The following is a 20,224-nucleotide window of genomic DNA, read 5'->3' on the forward strand; positions in this document are numbered from 1 at the left end:
ACCGTTGTTAATACCGTTACCAAGTCAGCTAGATTTTATTTACAGAAGTGGATAAAAATGTAGCCTATTACTTTTACGTTTCACCATTCTTTTTGTTTTCATTTTGTTTTGTATATTTAAATTTAGGATTGGTGAAGCGGCACTTGCTTTCCGCCTTTTTCGGCTTGAAGCTCCACTCGACCAAGAAAAAGATATATATTTCAAAATAATTTTTGATTTAATCTGTCAAAGCGGATTTAATCTGTCAGTTCCTGCAAATATTCATAATTTATAATATTAATGTTGTCATCTAGGAAGTGGGAATTTCACAGAACTTAATTATGATTAAGAATTTAATTATGTATCTAAACTACTTTCACTACTTTCAAAGTTTACAACCAGCATTTGATATAGCTCCTGCCTAAGCATTCCCATCGGAGGGGGACTTCCTCTTTACTTTAATAGACCAAAAGTATGCAATGAGGTTAAAATTAATGTTGACCTTATCAAAAATTAATAAGGTCAAGAGTATTGCTCATCTGCCACGTTGAAAACGCAAAAAAAAATCATGCTTGTCTCCTGAGTACCAATTTTTGATACAGACAATGCTATAGTTTTATCAAACTCTCAGAGTAATATACTGCTGAATATTATACTTATGGCATTTAAGATTTTATGGAAGGGGTGGTTGCACAAACTTCGTAAGGGGCTCATTTGATTGGAAATTGAAATTTATAGTGCTCTTTTTAATAGTCAAAACTGATTACACGGCAACTAAACCCCTCTCCCACACCCTCGTTTCCCCAAATGCAAGCAAAAGCAAAGCAAACTTTCGCATGCAAACCGATTAGGGTTCGCGTAGCGCAGGTGCCGATCTCCTGATTCTCAGCCCTCGGCCGGGGTGCAATGCGTGGTTGGGGGCAAGCCATCCGACGCTTTCCCGTGCTTTTCCCTAGATTTCTCTAGGTACCCATTTGAAGCTTTTTAAAGCTGAAATTTTGACATATTCATTTTGTTCAAAATAGTCCAAACATCGGATGACAAATCGACACAACTCCGCAGAGTCCAGAGAAAAGTTTTGTAAGCTATGCCTCGGGGCAAATAAGTTTTTTGTGGAAGGAGTGGTCGTATAATCTTCGCAGGGTGCTTATTTAATTACTAGCTCCATTCTAAGATTCAAAACTGATCGGAGAGCAACTAGCCCCCCCACCAAAAGTCAAATCTTTAGATATGAAAGATTAATAACTTTATGGAATTGATGAAAGACTTGAGAGCCATAGCCATTTGGAGGGAAGCCAAGACAGATAGTCTCTCTGAGAGGTAAAGCTGGCTTAACTTTTTCAAAGTTGAATAAAAACGATTGATTTCATTTCTCGATGAAAACATTTTTTTTATTTCTATTATTACTCTAAAGCTTTGTGAAAGGCTAACACTATTTATCAACTATTTTAGAAATTTGACATATTGGTGCATATAAAATCAAGAGTAGAGCTGCCTTTGGTTGTAGTGACTTTTACAATCTGTTTTAGACTAAAAGTATTGCAAGTAGATTAAAGTTCTATTTCATTTGCATCACCTAACCGGAAAAAAAACCAGCATATGGGTATTTGGATAGCACATAGTCAGCAATGGCATGCAATTTTTCAATAAAATTAATTTTGCTACCCGTTTTCTACCCAGGAGAGTGATAAAAACAACACAGGACAATCAAATTGAAAGGACGTGGTAAGACCTTAGGTCAAACACACACCCATAAAATTTCATCAAATGGAGCTAAACAAGAAACGTATATTTCGGAAGGATAAAGATTATTAAGGACAAAGAAGGCGAACCCTCCTGTTTTTACCCAGAGGGTAAGTTTCGGGTCTGGGTTTATGAGAAAAAGTGTGCATTTGTAACTTATTTAAATTTTCAGCGTGTTTAAATTTCTCAAGAGGACTTTCCGCCAAACGAAACTGTTCTTTACCTTCATAAGGTAACGAGCAAGTATGTCTACATCACTTTGACGATTCATATAGACTTCTTTCTACTTCTTTGCAATTTTGGCCGATTTCATAAATATAGGTTACCCATTGTGAGAACTGAAAAATCTAGTTTTTGACTGTAAAAACTACTATAGCAGGTATCAAAACTAAAGCCATAGCATATACTGTTTTGTGATGACCAGAGACAAAATATATGTTGCCCCCTTACCCCCATCGGAAAAAATGAAGTTCACTTACACCCCCCTCCAAAGGATAGATTCCTGAAAGTTCCAGCTCAATCCTCAGCTGTGAGACAAAGCATGGTAGGATTTTTAAAACTATGTATAAAATTAGCCACCCTTTTAGTGAAACCTACTAACAGAGTAACGAGACTCGATCAGCATGAAACTTCAGGTACCCGTTGTATAAACTTAAACAATTATTTTCACAGCTGAAGATTAGTAATTGACAGACGGTCACGGACATAGCCAATGATGTAGGGGGATACACTTTGTTGATTTTCATTCCAGACTTAAAAAAAATTTCAAGATTAATGAAGTATATCCTCAGCAAAAGGAAATATTTCAAAGATGACTTTATGTCTTATGCTGGAAATTAAAATATTTTTATTATGCTGTGGCTCCATTATTTCCCATTTTAGCACCAGGGTTGACCGCTAAATCTGCCAAAAAAATTTTTTTTTGCTAGAGTTATTTAATAAACTTATAAATATTCCTTGAATTGTACTTTCACAATGCTGAGTTATCGTTGCCATCTTTTCGAGTTTTTATCCTAACTGTCCGCAATACCCCTTCTCCCATTGTTCGTGTAATAAAGCAAAATTAGTTGAGGAATATTACTGTAACAATAACTGCCTGATCTCAGTTTTAGGGGAAAACAGATTTACAAAAGCTTGAAAGAAAATGTCAAGAATTGCCAGTGCTAGATGGCTTAGGGGACTTTTGGGGGTAGTAGTGAACCGTTTCAGCAGGTGTTCATACCCAGTTATAATATTTAAGGAAGAAAATTGATGCCGTTAAGATTTGAAGGAGGAATATTCAAGGCGCAGGGAGTTTTCTCGCAGATGAAGAAAGTTTAAAGAAAATGAATAAAAGTCCTAAAAACAAGATAAGAATGCTAGAAGTCAGGATTATGACAGCTATAAAGTTGGCTATGAAACATGGAGGCTTTGAACGATTGCGGAGTGTGTGCCATATGTTGACAAAAAACCTCCACTGGGGGGAGGGGGATACAAAACAATTTCTTTTGACGGTTTATTTTTACTGTTAAAAAAAAGTTTAAAAAAAACTTTAAAAAACACCTACAAAATTATATAATATTCATTTTTGTTACGTTTCTACGAGTCGAACCAACATTTGGGGGGTGGGGGTTGAAAACTACTAGCCCTCCCCCTGGATACAGCCTTGGGTGCACCAAGTTTACGACGATAAGATGGCTAGGACCTATTTTAGGGAGGGTGGATGGTCTCAAAAAAGGAAAGAGCTCATCAGAGAGAGTAAGGAGTAAAGCTCCGAACGGTCTGGGGAGGAGATGAAGCGTGCAAAGTTGAGTTGCCCTCACCCTCATGCAGTTGGATATTGCGATGAACTGTCCATAAAAGTAGAATATAAAGAATCCCAGGAAATGACGTTTGTAATAGATTTAATAGATTTTTATTTTTTTTGTTTCCCGAGTCGATAAGATTCTTCTTGAACTAAGAAAACATTAGTAAGCAGTTGCTTCCCTTTCATCCCACTCAAACTACTATTATATTCAATATCTGTTGTGGGAGAGGGGGACCAAAATTTATCCTCTTTTTCAGTTTTTTATCAGTGAGAAATTTCTACTATAGTTAATGTCAGAAGAATGACTCAATCTGGTAGTAACCTTGTTGATCATATCTAGGGTCCAATCTGCATTTTATTAAAATTTATTCTTTTTTATTGAAAATTTAATAGCTAATTTTTCTTAATTTATTAACATTCACACAATTAAAAAAAGAATCCGATTTCTGGAAGTGTTTTACGATCTTTGTTGAATTCATGCATATAACGTTCTTTCAAATTTTGGGTTACAAATGTGGTGTCAATAGATTCCAATTTAAAACAAATTAATTAACAAAAATAAGAATGGTTCTTTCGTAAATCTACCCCCCTGAAGACAACTGTCACTTTTTCTGTACTAAAAAAAATTACTGTTTATAGATATTTTTTTTTCATTCAAACCTTAAAGTGAACGGAAAAATAATTATTTTGGATCAGATATAAACATATATAAAGGTCCTGAAAACCAGCTCTCGGCTGCTCTGACTCAGAGATCTCATCCGGTGATAGAAATACACTGTAGTTTGGTGATTTTTTGTTGATTTAGTGATTTTCTTCACTAGGGGGTAACAAACAGCAAGTCTTCCAGATCCACTCTCACTCCAGAATTTCTGCAGCAACAGGAAACTCTTCCTGAACCTGAATAATCCCCAGACTGGCTCTAATTCCTCGTTTGGAAATTATTTTTCCTTTTTCTGACTGCAATAAAACTTTATTTCTGAAGTTTTCTTTGGTCTTGTGATTCCATTTTTGCCATCAAATGCAACCTTTTGACTTTTAATTTCCAATCAAATGAGCCCTCTCTGAAATTTATTCGAGCTCTTCTATAAGATCCATATTTGCCCCCAGGGCATAACTTAAAACGGCCGTCCCTGGGCCCTGGGGACTTGTGTTGACCCTGGAGTTTTTGTTGTGTGGTTTTTTAGCAATTAAAAAAAAAAATGCCTACCTAAAAATTTTATTGGATGTATCTGAGGAGAAAAGGGCGTGGAGGGGCTAGTTGCCCTCCGATTACTTTGACTCTTAAAGAGGACATTAGAACTCTTGAAGTTTATACGACAAACCCTTCCATATGAAGTGCCTCTGGGGAAAAAAATAAAACATTTGAGCCTTATTATGTTTTCTATAAGCAACACTATAGCGTTACCTCTGATGGAACGTTTTTTATGAGGTTTCTATTCTTGTGAGGCTGAATCATTTTTAATTAGCCTTTGCCACCACACTGATCTCAGACACTTGTCAGATTGTTGTGCTATTTACAGCACTAGAATTCGAAGTGTCATTAATTACATTTTGGCTGCAAGCCACTGTTATTTTGTAATTTCTTTCTCAGTAAGCAAATTTTGAAAACTTTGATTCATTGTAAAATTACGTTGGTACAAGTACTCTAAGAATGAGTCAAAGTACTATTTCTTTAGAGGACTAGTCTCTCCAGGTGCGTACGGTATTTTGTGTGTGGTATTTTATTAAATAAATAAAGAAAAAAATAATAAAACGAAATGAAAAAGAAAATGTGAAAGAATGAAAGATAATGACCTGATGAAGGTATTTGCAAATCAAGAAAAATATTAACAAGTCACATACTAATGCATTAATGCAAATAATTTATTTTACGAATAAGAGTTTCACCCGGAACATTGGCAAGAACCTGTCCAGGATCAGACCAAACACTTCTTGGGCCAAAGGTGCTACAAGCCGCGTTTAATAGATCGTGACGCTTTTTAGTTAGGTTTTCCGAAACAAATACACCTGACATTGCGAGCTTACTTTTTGCTGCAAACACTTTTCCAGGAATATCCAAGTTTGAAAATTTGACCAGAACGGTGGCGATTTTCACATTCTCAGTTTGAGTAGCAGGCATATGGAAGCGATTAGCCTTTTAGAGGTCCATTTTTTATAAAATGTTGAGAGTGCATTATTTGTGTTTTCACTCCATTAAGATTCCATCAATACCATATTGGGGTTTGGTTTCCTACCGTAGATAAAGTATCAAGTTAGGTATCCTGGTCAAGTTGGTCAACTCTGTCTTCTAATTCAGATTAATGCCCTGCCTTATAATTTTAATAACTACTGATGGCCATAAGTGGTATCTCTAAAATGAAGTTAGAAAAAGATCAAACGGTTTGTATTTTACCCTTTTACGATCTGCAGTCACGAGGGGGACACTACAGGTATCAAATTCAATAGTAAAATTTGCCACCCCAAACGTACACATGTTTGTAATATGCGCTGGGCTTTTCAAACAAGTTTATGAAATTTCAGTAAGGATTATATCCGATTCAATTGAAAACTTGTTTAGCTCTGCACTCTAGGAACTTTGATAGTGACCTGAATGTTCGTTGAACTATTTTAAACTACATTGGTATATCGCAACTTCAATGAGATACGTTTGGAGAAAAGAGGGCTACGTGAGGGGGCTAACTCCCATCCTATTACTTTTGATTTTGGAAAGAGAACAAAAACATAAATTTCTAATCAAAAAAGCCTCTTCAAAAGTTTTAACGACCACCCTTTCCATAAAAGCCTTGTATGCCCCTGAGGCATCCCTAGCCTTTGGGAGTTGGTATCAACCCCGAAAGCCTTGTTACCTGTTTTTGTTTTTACTTTTTCTTAACAAAATTACTATACAAAAACTTCTATTAGAAACATTTGGGGAAAAGAGAACAAGAAGGGGTGGGTAACTGCCTTCCAATCATTTATGACTCTTAAAAAGGACACTAGAACTTCTAATTTCCAGTTAAACGAGCCCTCTCTGAAGTTTGTACGGGCAACCCCTTTTATAAGACCTTATATGCTAACAATGGGCAGCTATTATAATTTATAGGCCTTGCCCTGAGCGCTTTGTGTGTGTATGGGGGAGGGGTTTACCCTGAAAAACTTGATTACTGGACCTTTCACCTATGTTGAATAAAATGACAAAAACAAAATTTTGATTAAATGTGTTTGAGAAAATGATGGGGTTTGGGTTTAATTTCCAATCATTTATTCTTAGAATGGGTACCAGAACTTTATATTTCCCCTCGTATGAACTCCTTTCAAGGATTCTACAATAACTTCTTTTATGCGAACACCCCTCGTCAGAAATTAAAAATAATACATTCTGGTCATATCGCTCTTTCCTTAAACATTTTCTAACTGACAAAATTCATCCTGGGCGATTGGCTTTGTTGTGATTCCACGACATCAAGAATCCATATTTTTCATTTTGTTAACTTTGCGGTTTTGTTGGTAGAAAGGTGTTTTTCCCCGACTATTGGATGCTGGAAGGGAATGTTAACAGAAAAAATGCCTGCTTGCCTAGTATGTTGACTGTAGCGTAAAATCAATGAAAACCAAAATATTTTATCGATGAAAAAATTCGAACATCCAAATAATTTCATAAATATTTGAAAATAGTTGTCTTCGGGAAGCAGCAACTGATTCCGAAAAATACAGCAAAAAGTTAGTAGATAATAAGTATTTAAGTAGATTATAGCTCAGGAAAAGATTAGGACATAAAACTTAGGAGAAACTTTGAATCTTTTAAAAGCATGACTTTCCTTACTTCAAAAGACAGTTGATGCAGAATTTGAAGGAAAATAAATAAAAAAAAAACAAGTTTTTTCAACTGAAAGTAAGAAGCGACATTAAAACTTAAAACAAACAGAAATGACTCCTTATATGAAAGGGGCTGTTTTCTCCTCAACGCCTCGCTCTTCATGCTATCTACTTCATGCTATTATCTGTTTATAAATATTTAAAATATAAACCATGAACTTTGTAACAATTCCCTGCAGTAATACGGGACGCTGCAGGACATTCTTAATTTTCCACAAAGATTCTCATGGAACACTGACGTTGAACTCTTCCCCTTAGCATAAATCCCCTGTTATCAAATTTAAGACTGAAAGTATTGCTTTGCCAGTGAATTGCTCTAAAATTATATTCAACTTATTAGTCTATTTTATTTATTTTATAATTATTATTCTATTAATTCAGCGGTATAGATTAATGAGCGTACAGATATGGTACTTTTTTTTCTAACATAAGAAACAATTCTAGGATTCCAGAACTATTATTTTGAGCAAGATCACCTTCCCAACTGACTCAATCTTTTTATCAGGATTCCTTAAACAAATCCTGACTCTAGGAGCAGCAAGTAGTAAGTATATGATTAGCTGTAAGAATACAAAATTCTAGAGTTTTATTCAAACAAACTTTTGAATGTTTATTAGATAAAGAGTAAATAAAATGTCTCCAACTTATTTTCTTGTCTAACTGTTTGTTGACTTAGGATACAATTTCTTGGCTGATGAGCAGAGGCTGTAAAAGGAGCCGAAGAGCTTGAATGAGAAGTAAATACGTTTAGCTAGGGATGAGTCAAAAATATAATTTATTAAAAAAAAGTAAAGGGTTCTATTACTTTTAAAATGTAAAAAGGGGAGAAAAAAGTCATTGACGACAATTTTACGGAGAATGAAACGACCTTAATGTTGAGAACCCTTGATTTTTATTTAAATTTTACAATTAAAAGCAGCCATGTCTGTTGCAGCGCCTTTTTCTGTGAAAATGAATGCTATCACACAAAAAGACGGCAACAGTATACGGACTACACAGAATTAAGTTCAAAATTTACTGCTCAGCTCTCTGATTTTAACCTAGAAAAGAAAAAGGACATTAACTGATTGGAGATAAAAGACAAGTAAAGAAGTAATAAAAAATAAACTCAGAAAATAAGAAGAGGACTAAATCAACAAGGAAGAGAAAAAGAGGGCTAAAACAAAAAACCGACCCTCGAATAGAGAACCAAATTAATATTCGGTCCGAAATTAAAATTTCGGAAAAATTCTTATGAAAAAAGAAGAATAAGCCTGGAAGAACGAAAAGGAACATTAACTAATAATTTAATTAATAATTATTTAGTTATTAAATATTTATTATTTTAATTTATTATTTAATTATTAATATTTATCTAATAATTATGGCAAGGCGTCAGTATATGGGTTTGTAGTTGAAGACCGCGGATATTATAATAGGTACGGTCTCACGAAATTTCATTCAACTTTTTCTGACCGTGCTATCCTCTTTGAGTCTGGTCTTCACTCTTGCTTTGATAAAGTGATCTTCTTTCATTATTTTCTGTTTTAAAATTTTCTTTTTTATTCGGTATGCTTTTACCCGAATAGAATAGCTAACTTTGCGGGAAGGATATTATTTTTATCGTGTTCAATAATCAAAAGGGTATTACATCTGAATCATCATTAAGGCTTTGCAGTTATTACGTAATTAAACTCGTGATGGATTCAAAATATCAAGGAATCAGCTGAGAATCTCAACTGTTTAATTTCAATGTTTACTCTCATTTGAAAAACAACTTACTTTTGTAATTTTATGGCACTTGGTATTAGCCAAGTGACATATAGCGATCGCAAATTCTGTCGGTCTTTACCTGTTTTGCTACTTTAGGTACTTCCAGGTCAGCTACGACTGTGAAATTTGGCAGGCATATCAGGGACCGGACCAAATTACATGAGAAATAGTCCTATTCCTGATTTGACCATCTAGAGGTAGGGGGGGGGGGGCGGTTAATTCGTAAAAAATAGAAAAAATGAAGAATTTTCAACTTACGAACGGGTGATGGGATCTTAATGAAATTTGATGTTTGGAAGGATATCCTGTCTCAGAGATCATATTTTGATTCCTGATCAGATCTGGTGACACTGGGGGAGCTGGAGGGGACAACCTGTACTCTTGGGAAACGCTTAGAGTGGAGGGATCGGGATGAAACGCGGTGGGAAAAATAAGCAGGAGTCCTAGATACGTGATTGACATAACCGAAACGGATCTGCTCTGTTTTAGGAAGTTGGCGGGGAGGGTTAATTCTGAAAAATTTGAAAAAATGCGGCATTTTTAATTTACGAAATAGTTATCAGATCTTAATGAAATTTAAAGTTTGGAAGGATATCGTGTCTTAAACCTCTTATTTTAAATCCCGACTGGATCCGGTGACAATGTGGGGAATTAAGGGGGGAACCTAAAATCTTGGAAAACGCTTAAAGTGGAGGGATCGGGATGAAACTTGATGGGAATAAATAAGCAAAAGTTATAGATACGAGATTGACATAATTGGTACGAACCCATTCTATTTGGGGGAGCTGGGGGTTGTTAATTGGAAAAATTAGGAAAATAGAGGTATTTTTAACTTAAGAACAGGTGACCTGATCTTAATGAAATTTGACATTTAGAAGGAACTCGTGTCTCAGAGCTCTTACTTCAAATCCCAACCAGATCTGCTGACATTGGGGGAAGTTGGAAGGGGAAACCGAAAATCTTGGAAAACGCTTATAAATGTCGTAGATACGTGATTGACGTAACCGAACTGGATCCGCTCTCATTGACGGAGTTAGGTGGTGGGGTTCAGTGCTTTGGCGAGTTTGGTGCTTTTGGACGTGCTAGGACGATGAAAATTGGTAGGCTTGTCAGGGAGCTGCACAAATTGACTTGATAAAGTCGTTTTCACCGATTCTACCATCTGGGTGGCTGAAGGGACAGGAAAAATTGAGGTATTTTTAATATACGAGTGGGTGATCGGATCTTAATGAATTCTGATAATTAGAAGGACCTCGTGACTCAGAGCTCTTGTTTTAAATCCCAACCGGCACTAGGCCTCTGATTTTCCTATTAAAGCAATCTATTGATTCTCAAAATTTTGCTAGAGCTCATACCATATGAGCTTTTGGCTCTTAGCCCTTTCGACCTCGTCACAAATGCCATACGAGCTCTTAGCTCTTGTTTTTTCTTTTTTATGAGAAAAAGAGCAAAGGGAGACCTTGGGAACTGTTCAATTCTTGTCATTGGAGACTTACGAGGCAGAGAGCCATCTCTGGGAAACAAAAGGAAACACGATTTTCCAAGCAACAAGAAAACAACTTTTAACCATAAAAAACTTTAGCTTGTAGTGGCCAGCTTTATAATCTTGACAGCTCAGTTATGGAAACTATAATAGCTGGTATTTTTGGAGAGATAAACGAAACTACTCGAGTTATACAGGTAACTTAAGGTCTAGCTTAAGTCCAAGCATTTTATTCCCTAGTCAATTCTTTTTCTTAGGCGGCAACTCGGTCAAATACAAAGGAATTAGTTTTCTTCCTCGCTTCAGCTAAACAAACATAAGAAGGTTGAACTGAAGGGGTTTATCACTCAAAATTACGATTAGGCTATCCTTAGCAATTCTTCTTGTAATTATTAACACAATATAATTTTTTACATGTATTTATTAACCGGTAGTTTGATGTCTGCACGCTACTTATTCTCTAGATTCTGTTTAAGCAAGTTACAACTAACTAATACTAGACTGAATCGCTCTTTAACAATCAGGATTGTTAGTCCCTTGGTGTAATTTATTCATTCTCACACACTCCAATTACAATTGGATCTAGTCCCTTGAGGGGAATTTTTGACTTCGGAACACAAATATGTAAAGTATTTGGGACTGCAGCCAGGAAGCATATATTATACCAAAATGCAAACTCGAAATAGGTTTTATAATTATTTTGGAATTATAAAAAAAATATTTGTCGGCTTTAGATTTGATTGGATCAAAATATTCACCAGATTTATTTTATTTCTTTTGACATAAACACCGCCGAAATCACTGATTCAGGAACGTAAGGCAAACTCCAAATGTTTAACATGTGAGGTATAGGAAGATTCCTTGAGAGTCTGTCCTGCCTTAATAGCAGAAACTCAATTCATATCATTTATTTAATAAAAAAGAGATATAGTTCAGAAAATTAAAGAAACTCAATTCTTTTCCAGACAGCCCTGCTTGTAAATACCCCCAAAAAGGAAGAAAAACATTAAGCATACAAAGAAAGAATTTTTCAACAGAAACTTCAAGCTTCTTTCAACAGAAGAAGGAGGGAGAGGGACAGAAATTAATATCTATCCCCTCTTGATTCTCGGGAACACTTTTGGTCATACAGCAGGACACTAGACCTCCTTTTCCTAAATGCTGGTCAATTGTTGAGAGTTTTTTTCAATTATTTTCCGAAGGTGGGGAAGCAAGGATTTCCATTGATATTCTTTAAGAATTAAGCAATGTCTATTTTTATATTGATGTTGGGGGATATTTTCCTATTTTGAGTAAATATTTTTTGAACCTTTTAACCGCAAAGCGGCGGGGACACAGCTCTTGGCAAGTCGCCAATAGACCACTGCTCCAACACCACTGCATGAAGCTGAGTCCCAAACATATTTTGGCCAAAGAAAACTTATTTCCAGTTTCTAGTTTCTTCCCATTAGAAAAATTAGTTCCCCCCTTCCTTAATTTTCAAATCTGAGTGCAACCATGAATAAATTAATTTGGTGGTTAAATATAGGTATTCACTAACAAGATCAATTTATCAATGACGAAAATTTAACAGCAAATAATCCATCAGAATCCTATTTAATGCATATAAAAAGCCAGATCTAAATACATGTGCCTTTATTATAAGAGTAATGTTTGCGGGGCATTGATGTTACTTCAAAGGATGGTTCAATTTTAATTAAATCACTCAGAAGGGTACCAATTCCTAAACACTCTCTATTAAAACATCTTCAGTACAATATACAAATGATTGAGTGACAAATTTACCCTTGAATTTTAAGCCAATAATCACTAATAAAATTAAATCAAAACATACGTCGAAAGCATGAAAGTAGAAGAAAAAAGCGAGCACAATGCTCAGTATTTGTGCTAAACTTTTAAAATGGAAGTTTTTTGAGAGGGTATATTAATTAAAAAGAAAAAGAAACGTCCTATCCCCATTGTCATCTCAACTTCAGATCTATAATCTATGGTATTAAATAGCTTTAAAATTATAATCTTGGTAACCATTATTTTATTTATTTTTCATTTTACTTTATAATTAATTGTTGTGACTTTAATTCATATTTTTAGGCAGATTCGGTAGGTTGCGGCAGCCGATGGACCTATATACAACTATCCCTGATCAGTCCTATACAGCAAAGAATTACCAGCTTTATATCATCATTTATATCATCGTCCACGGTCAATTCAGGCGGCATTTCAAGAGTGATGGATCTTTCATCAGAAATTGGAAAATTGGACCTTTCAAAAGTAATTTCATTTTCAGTGTCTGGTATATCCAGTTCTTCAGTGACACACTAAAATGGAGAAACATTGGTTAGTACTTGCCAAGGTTTTTAGGAATGAACCTTATTAAAGCTATTGACCAAATTCATCACGTAGGATGCACATCCTTATGGAATCAAACAGTTCGTGGTAACGAACGATAGTAAAGAGCGCATTGGCTCAATAGTAACCAAAACTAAAAAAATGGTATTTTGATGCCAATAGTTACATCAAAAGAATTGCATTTTAATGCTGATTTTAAATATATAAGTTTCATCAAGATTATTCCTACCTGTCAAAAGTTACAAGCCTGAGAAAATTTGCATCATTTTAGAAAATAGGGGGAAATACCCCCTAAAAGTCATAAGATCTTAACGAAAATCACACCATCAGATTCAGCGTATCAGAGAACCTTACTGCAGAAGTTTCAAGCCCCTATCTACAAAAATGTGGAATTTTACATTTTTTGCCAGAAGACAAATCACGGATGCGTGTTTATTTGTTTTTTTTTTTCCCAGGGGTGATCGTATCGACTCAGTGGTCCTAGAATGTGCCGAAAGGGCTCATTCTAACAGAAATTAAAAGTTCTAGTGCCCTTTTTAAGTGACCAAAAAAATTGGAGTGCACCTAGGTCCCCTCCCACGCTCATTTGTTTCCCAAAGTCACCGGATCAAAATTCTGAGATAGCCATTTTATTCACCATAGTTGAAAAACTTAATAACTATGTCTTTGGGGACGACTTACTCCCCGCAGTTCTCGTGGAAGGGGCTGCAAGTTATAAAATTTGACCTGTAGTTTACATATAGTAATGGTTACTGGGAAGTGTACAGACGTTTTCAGGGGGATTTTTTTTTGGTCCGGGGGGAGAGGGGAGGGGGGGTTGTGCATGGGAGGATCTTTCCATGGACGAACTTCTCATGGGGGAAGAGACTTTCAATGGATGGGGATCAGGATTCTCTAGCATTATTTAAAAAAACAATGAAAAAATAAATATGAAAAGTTTTTTCTACTGAAAGTGAGGAGCAGCATTAAAACTTAAAACGAACAGAAATTATTACGTTATTGTTAAATGTTATTGTTTATGTTATTACGTTATTGTTTATGTTATTATTAAAAGAAGAATTGAGAGAAAGAATTAAATTTTAGCGTAAAGAGCGGGGCGTTGAGAAGGGAACAGCTCCTTTCATACACCGAGTAATTTCTGTTCGTTTTGAGTTTTAATGTAGCTCCTTACTTTAAGCTAAAAAAAAACTAGTTTTTTTTAATTTAATATCTTTTAAAGATGCAAATTTCTTAGATCATACAGCTAAAAAGGTATTTACACTATTTGAGAGAAAAATAGACTAAATTCGATGTTAGTAAATGCGAAGCTATCATCTTTACTAAGAAAAGAGTAATTCCACAAATTAATCTCAATTTTTAAGTCATAGAATACCGATAACTGATAAAGTAAGATACTTGGGCTTAATTTTGGACAGAAAATTACTTTGGAATGACCATGTTGAAAGTAAAGTAAAAGTCGCAAGACAATATTCAACAAAATTATTATGTGCCGCCAGAACCGCTTGGGGTCTTAAACCTTTTGCCCTAAGAAAGTTACAAAAAGCTGCTATTGAATCCACCATTTTATATGCAATACCTGTATGGTTGTTAGCGCTGAATAAAAAGAAAATTGTAAAAAAGCTAGTATTTGTCCTAAGAATTTCTATGGTTTTGATTTCCAAAGTTTTTTATCCACTAAAACTGAGACAATAACGGTTTTAGCAGGATGCCTTCCTATTGACTTTAGAGCCAAAGAGATGGCTCTATCCAGATATCTAAAGAGTGGAAGACGTGATTATTGGCCACCCTTGAATAATTCAAATAGCCATAAATTAAACGGACATACATATTATACTGAATCACAAGTAAATTATGTATTCGGTAATTCTCTTTCTTACTCTAATCCTATAAATAAAATTCGGAAAACTTTACGCATAAACCTATATATGAAATGGTATGAAATATTCTGCCAAGCTGTTAAGCCCTGGACCCTCCAGTTTCTTACTGATCATAATGACCATCTTCAAGTTGAAAAATTTCTCCTAATTATAAACTGGCGCAAATTGTTAGTAAATTCATTTTTATGTAGAATTAATAAAAGTAATTGTTAAAAATTACAAAAGTAATTGTGAAAAAGGTAGTATCTGTCCAAACAATTTCTATGGTTTTGATTTCAGAAGTTTTTTTTTATCTGCTATCCTGGATACTCCAGTTTTACAAAAACAACATTAAAAAAGCATCAAAATTTGTTAATATGCATTTTTGACGTGTTTTACGGGTCAAACGAATGTTATGGGGGAGGGTTCAAACCCCCTAGCCTCCTCCCTGGAGCCCTGCAGATTCTCCCTTGAAAAAAAGTTTTGGCAATTATCTTAGAAGCGAGGAAGTGTCAGACACAACTTTTAGTCGTGACAGCCACGTAATGTAATAAAATATTAAAACCAGCATTTAAAAGTTCAAAATAAGCAAAAAATTCGATACAAAAGAAATAACACAAAAAAATACGAAACACAAGTATCATAAGCTCTATGTTTTCCATGCAATTTTTGGTATTTTCTGTAGACCTGTGCTTTTAGTTTTTCAACGACAAGAAAGTTAAAGTTAACTTCTTGGTTAGGCGCAACTGATATTATGTGTATTCTATTGCATAAAAAAAAGATATTACATTTGAATCATCCTTAGGGCTGGGCCCTTATAACCTTAAAAAAGGGGTGGGGGAGGAGGCCTGATTGTAATCCAATTGTTGGTCACTTAAAAATTCAACTAGAACTTTTTATTTTACGGCAATTTTTATTTATAATAAATATACGTAGCTTACGAATTAACTTACGTAATGAACTTCTATATTTGTATATTTTTAATACGTATATGAAGAGGTTTTTCCCTTCGCCAATACCTTGCTCTTTACACTAAAGCTTGAATTTTGTCCCAATTCTTTAAGGTTGAACCCTGAATCACAAAGACCGTAGAATAAATAGTTGAAATTACTAAAAATACTTTTGTGTAAAGAGTGAGGTATTAGGGAGAAGAACCCCCTTATATAATTAATAATTTGTCCTCGTTTTAGGTTCTAATTGTGCTCCTTACTTTTAACTGAAAAACTTTTTTTATTTATTTCCTAATTGTTTCTTTAAATAATTGTAGAAAATTATGCAGCCCCTTCATGGAAATTTTCTTCCTCCATGGAAAGATCCTCTCACGTAATCCCCTCCCCGCAAGTCCCCTCCCTTTGACGTAAAAAACTACCTCTGGAAACGTCTGTACATGTCCCAATAACCATTACTATAAATAAACAATGGTCAAATCTTGTAACTTGTAGCCCCTCCCCCCGGAACTGTGGTGGATTAAGTCGCCCCAAGGGACATAATTATCAGGTTTTTTGACTATGCTGAACAAAACGGCTATCTCAAAATTTTGATCTGGTGACTTTGGGAAAAAATGAGCGTGGGAGGGTGCATAGGTGCCCTCATATTTTTTTGGTGACTTAAAAAGGGTACTAGAGCTTTTAATTTTCGTTAGTTTGAGCCCTTTCGCGACATTCTAGGACCACTGAGTCGACACGATCACCCCTGGAAAAAATACAAATAAACACGCATCCGTGATCAGTCTTCTGGAGAAAAAAAGGCAAAATTCCACACTTTTGTAGACAGGAACTTGAAACTTCTACAATAGGGTTCTCTGTTACGCTGAATCTGATGGTGTGAATCTCGTTAAGATTCTAAGATCTTTAGGGGGTTTTCCCCCTGTTTTCTAAATTAAGGTAAATTTTCTGAGGCTCGTAATGGTTGATGAGTAAAACTAAACCTGATGAAACTTCAATATTTAGAATCAGCAAAAAAATGCGATTCTTTCGATATAACTATTATTATCAAATTTTTTAGAGTTTCTAGGTTTTTTCCAGATTTTTTTTTTAGAGTTTCGGTTACTGTTGAGCTGGGTCGCTTCTTACTACAGTTCGTTACCACGAACTGTTTGATTGAAAAACGCAGGTTATAAAGTTAAAACTTTATGTTTAGGCTGAGGGGTATGTTAAAATAAATCAAAATATACTTCGCGCACGCAATTTATGTAAAAGCATGATCTGCACTATTTCACAACGGCTGAGAATATGTGATTCTATTTAAAACGGTCAAAAGGTCTGGTAACTATATCTCAGGGGACGCAATGCGACCCACAGCCTCAAGGGCAAGAATTGTAAATCATGTAAACGGAAGTGTTACGTAACATTTTCTTTGATTGTTTAAAAGCATAGGGGTGTAGGGGGAAAACCACAAGGACCCGCAAAACCAAGATACAAACATGGTTTTTGATTGTTTAAAAAATCTAGGGGTGTAGAGAAGAACCCTCAGGACCCTCCCAAATAGGAAACCTTCAAGACACCGGGCCCTAGCAGGGAATTCAACCAGGGCCCTATCAATTAATTCCAGGGGCCCTTGGGGAATCCCTGGTTTTAACTGAGGACGGGTCACACAGGGGTGTGTCACGTAATACTATAGTATACCTGTATGTTACGTAATAGTAGATTCTTTGTTTTTTTTTGTTAAGGATAAAGTGTTCTCACCTGAATTTTTAGAGGTCAGGGCCAACAATTCAAATGGGGAACCCCCGCTTGTGCAGTAGCCTGTACAAAGCGTGTGGTCTAGTCCTGCTTTCTAAGCAATAATGAAAGAAAGGTCTAGATGGTTAGATTACTTAGTGCAGATGAGGTAGGAAAGATTGCTAAAGATTGTCCTTTAAAGCCGACAATTCAGGGCCGAACATCATCCCGGTTAGAGGGGAGGATGCCGTAAGGAAAGATCTTGATCTTCCTGGGAGTTTGTAAGGAGCAAGTTATTAAATAGATTGGGATGGGGGAGGGCCATCTGTAGATGTGATTACTTCAGGCTGCTTGGTGCTGAAATGAGTTGTTAGCAGTAGGAGTAGTAATATCTGAGATAGTTTTCATTTACAATTGCATAACTTATGGTGTAAATATTTACCCCACTTATATGGAATATAAGAAACAGAAAAAACCTGACCAGTTAAGGACTATGTTCTGTAGTCCTCAGAGGTAGACTACTAAGGTTTGAATTTTTTTAAATGTTGAAGCAGTCGAGGTGAAGACACCTTTCTTACAGGAATGTGTTACAGGAATGTGAAATATCAAGGTAGTGTTTAATCTTTTCAGTGTACGAAAATAAACACCACAACACAAAAAAAAACAATGCCATAATATAAGAAATAACTGCCACGACACTAGAAAGGGCAACTTTTTGCAAAAGAAAAGAGTAACTTGTGGAGAATTCAGTGTGTATACACAACTCAAGATATATGCTTTTACAGCGGGGAAAGGGGGGGGGGGTAAAACTAATTTTCAATGCAAAGGATTCTACATTTGGATTCTGGATGAAATCCTGAATAAGAAAGTGGGCTATGTCTGTATCTTAGCTATTCCATTAGTAGATTACTCAAAAAACTTACCAAAAATTAAAACTGGAAAATAAATAATAATTAATATTTTTGACCACTTGTCTTTATCAATTTCTTATACAAAAAGCTCAGATCTTTTAAAGTTTAATCAAACAGTTTTATGACAATAAACTGTAAGCTAGGAGCGACGGGGCTCAATAGTAGCCAGAATTCTAAAAACCAGAAATTTGAAATCAATAAATGTATCAAACTATTCGGCTTATTATGTAGATCTCAGTTTTTGTATTGTATTGTATCAGATTAACGACGCTTCTTAACTACTAAGGTCCCTGCGTCGGCCCTGCAGTGCATTCCTGCAGCGTGATTCGATCTCTGGGTCCCGTATTACCAAGCTAAGGTCAAATCCACTGCGCCACCACAGGACAGATCTCAGTTTTTTTTTCTTTTTTTACTTTTGAAAAAGCTTCTTATTGTTCTAATTAAACGCCTCTTTCAAAATTCAACAAAATTCAAAATTTAGCGTAAAGAGTGAGTAGTTTAGGAGGGTGCAATCTGTTTCATATTCGTAATGATTTCCGTTCGTTTTAAGTTTCAATGTTACTCTCTACTTTCAGTAGAAAAAACTTATCTTTTTTATATTTATATTTCTGATCGTTTTTTAAATAATTTCAGGAAATCTGGCTCCACCTACACTGAGAATTCCCACTCCCCAGGGAAATATCTTGTAAACAATTCAATCCTGTTGAAAATTTACTCCGGACAATTACCTTTGAAAACTCCACGCGTAAAATTGAGGCGGAATTGAGAAATCAAGAAAGAAACTTTCAATGAGAATTCTGGCAAATTCCAACAGTGTATGATTTCTCCTGACAAGTTCACCCCCTGGAAACTTTGCTCCCCATGGAAAATTCTCTTGTGGAAAAGCCCAAAGTATAGAATTTGTCCTCTCCCCCCCCCATCCAAAAATGTATACATACTTCCCGGTAACTAAGACTATGCGCAAACAAAGAGACAAATTTTGTAACTTGAAAACCTATCTCCTGGGACTGTGTGGGATTCATTTTATATCTAGAGGATATCTTTATATCTTTAGTTCTTTTTTAATTTTGTCCCAATTTTTTAAGTTCGACTCCTGGAGCAAAAGGGTTGCTTAATTTGAATAGTAAGCTTTTTCCAAAGCAAAATTTAGAAAAAAAAAGCTAAAGCAATAAGAGTTCTAAAGCAAACTTTAACATACTTGAGGTGGGGATTCCCTCACATATGTAATAATATCCGTTTGTTTATATCCGATCGTTACATTTAGTTGAAAAAACTATTTATTTTTTATTTAATTCAACACCAGTTTGTATTTTGTGCCAGTTTCAAAATTATAGGCGTATTTAAAAAGACGTATTAGAAGTTCAGATAAAGCATTTACCCCTTTTCTCGGCAGCGACATTACCCCAAAAATGGAAAAATTTGCCCTAAACAGACTATACATACGTTCATAAGACTATTCCAGCCATCTTTATGGGGCTCCTTCAGCCATACAGTCCATATTTGTAGAGAAATGTCACAAGGCTCCTGACAGAAAGAGTAGCTGAACTGGACTGAGACTGAGAGAAACGAGTCAAGAGTCAAGTAATCACTCTAGTCAGGCCTCAGATTTCAAATGATGCTGCAGAATGGGTGAAATACGTAGCTGCACATGAGACAGGCAACTGAAATCTTAAATATAAAAAAGTAAAAATAACAAAACTATTTTGAATTATAGCCTATATTATATTCAAAACTACATAATTAAGAAAATAGAACTTAAAACATAAAATAAATTTGGTAAAAGAGGTAAAAAGTATGAAATCGCTTTTGTTTTGGATATTCTTCCACCTCTTCTGTCTGGCTGTTGGCCC

At 35.3% G+C, this 20,224-nt stretch overlaps 1 long non-coding RNA gene across 2 annotated transcripts in view; it reads right to left on the minus strand.

Annotated features, from left to right (window-relative positions):
* The window catches only part of LOC136025556 (uncharacterized), a 36,195-nt gene extending 16,199 nt beyond the window's left edge, over window positions 1-19,996 (minus strand). Inside the window, exons 1-3 of one of the 2 annotated variants that reach the window (XR_010617111.1) lie at window positions 19,818-19,988; window positions 12,767-12,916; window positions 8,354-8,403 (exon numbers count right to left, since the gene is read on the minus strand). This is a non-coding gene — a long non-coding RNA (uncharacterized LOC136025556). Of the gene's footprint in view, window positions 1-8,353; window positions 8,404-12,766; window positions 12,917-19,817 lie in introns of those variants that run through there. The other variant, XR_010617112.1, reaches the window with a different exon arrangement.
* Window positions 19,997-20,224: the final 228 nt, after the last annotated feature.

The sequence above is a fragment of the Artemia franciscana genome, chromosome 1 (assembly GCF_032884065.1).
Source record: "Artemia franciscana chromosome 1, ASM3288406v1, whole genome shotgun sequence".
NCBI lineage: Eukaryota > Metazoa > Arthropoda > Branchiopoda > Anostraca > Artemiidae > Artemia > Artemia franciscana.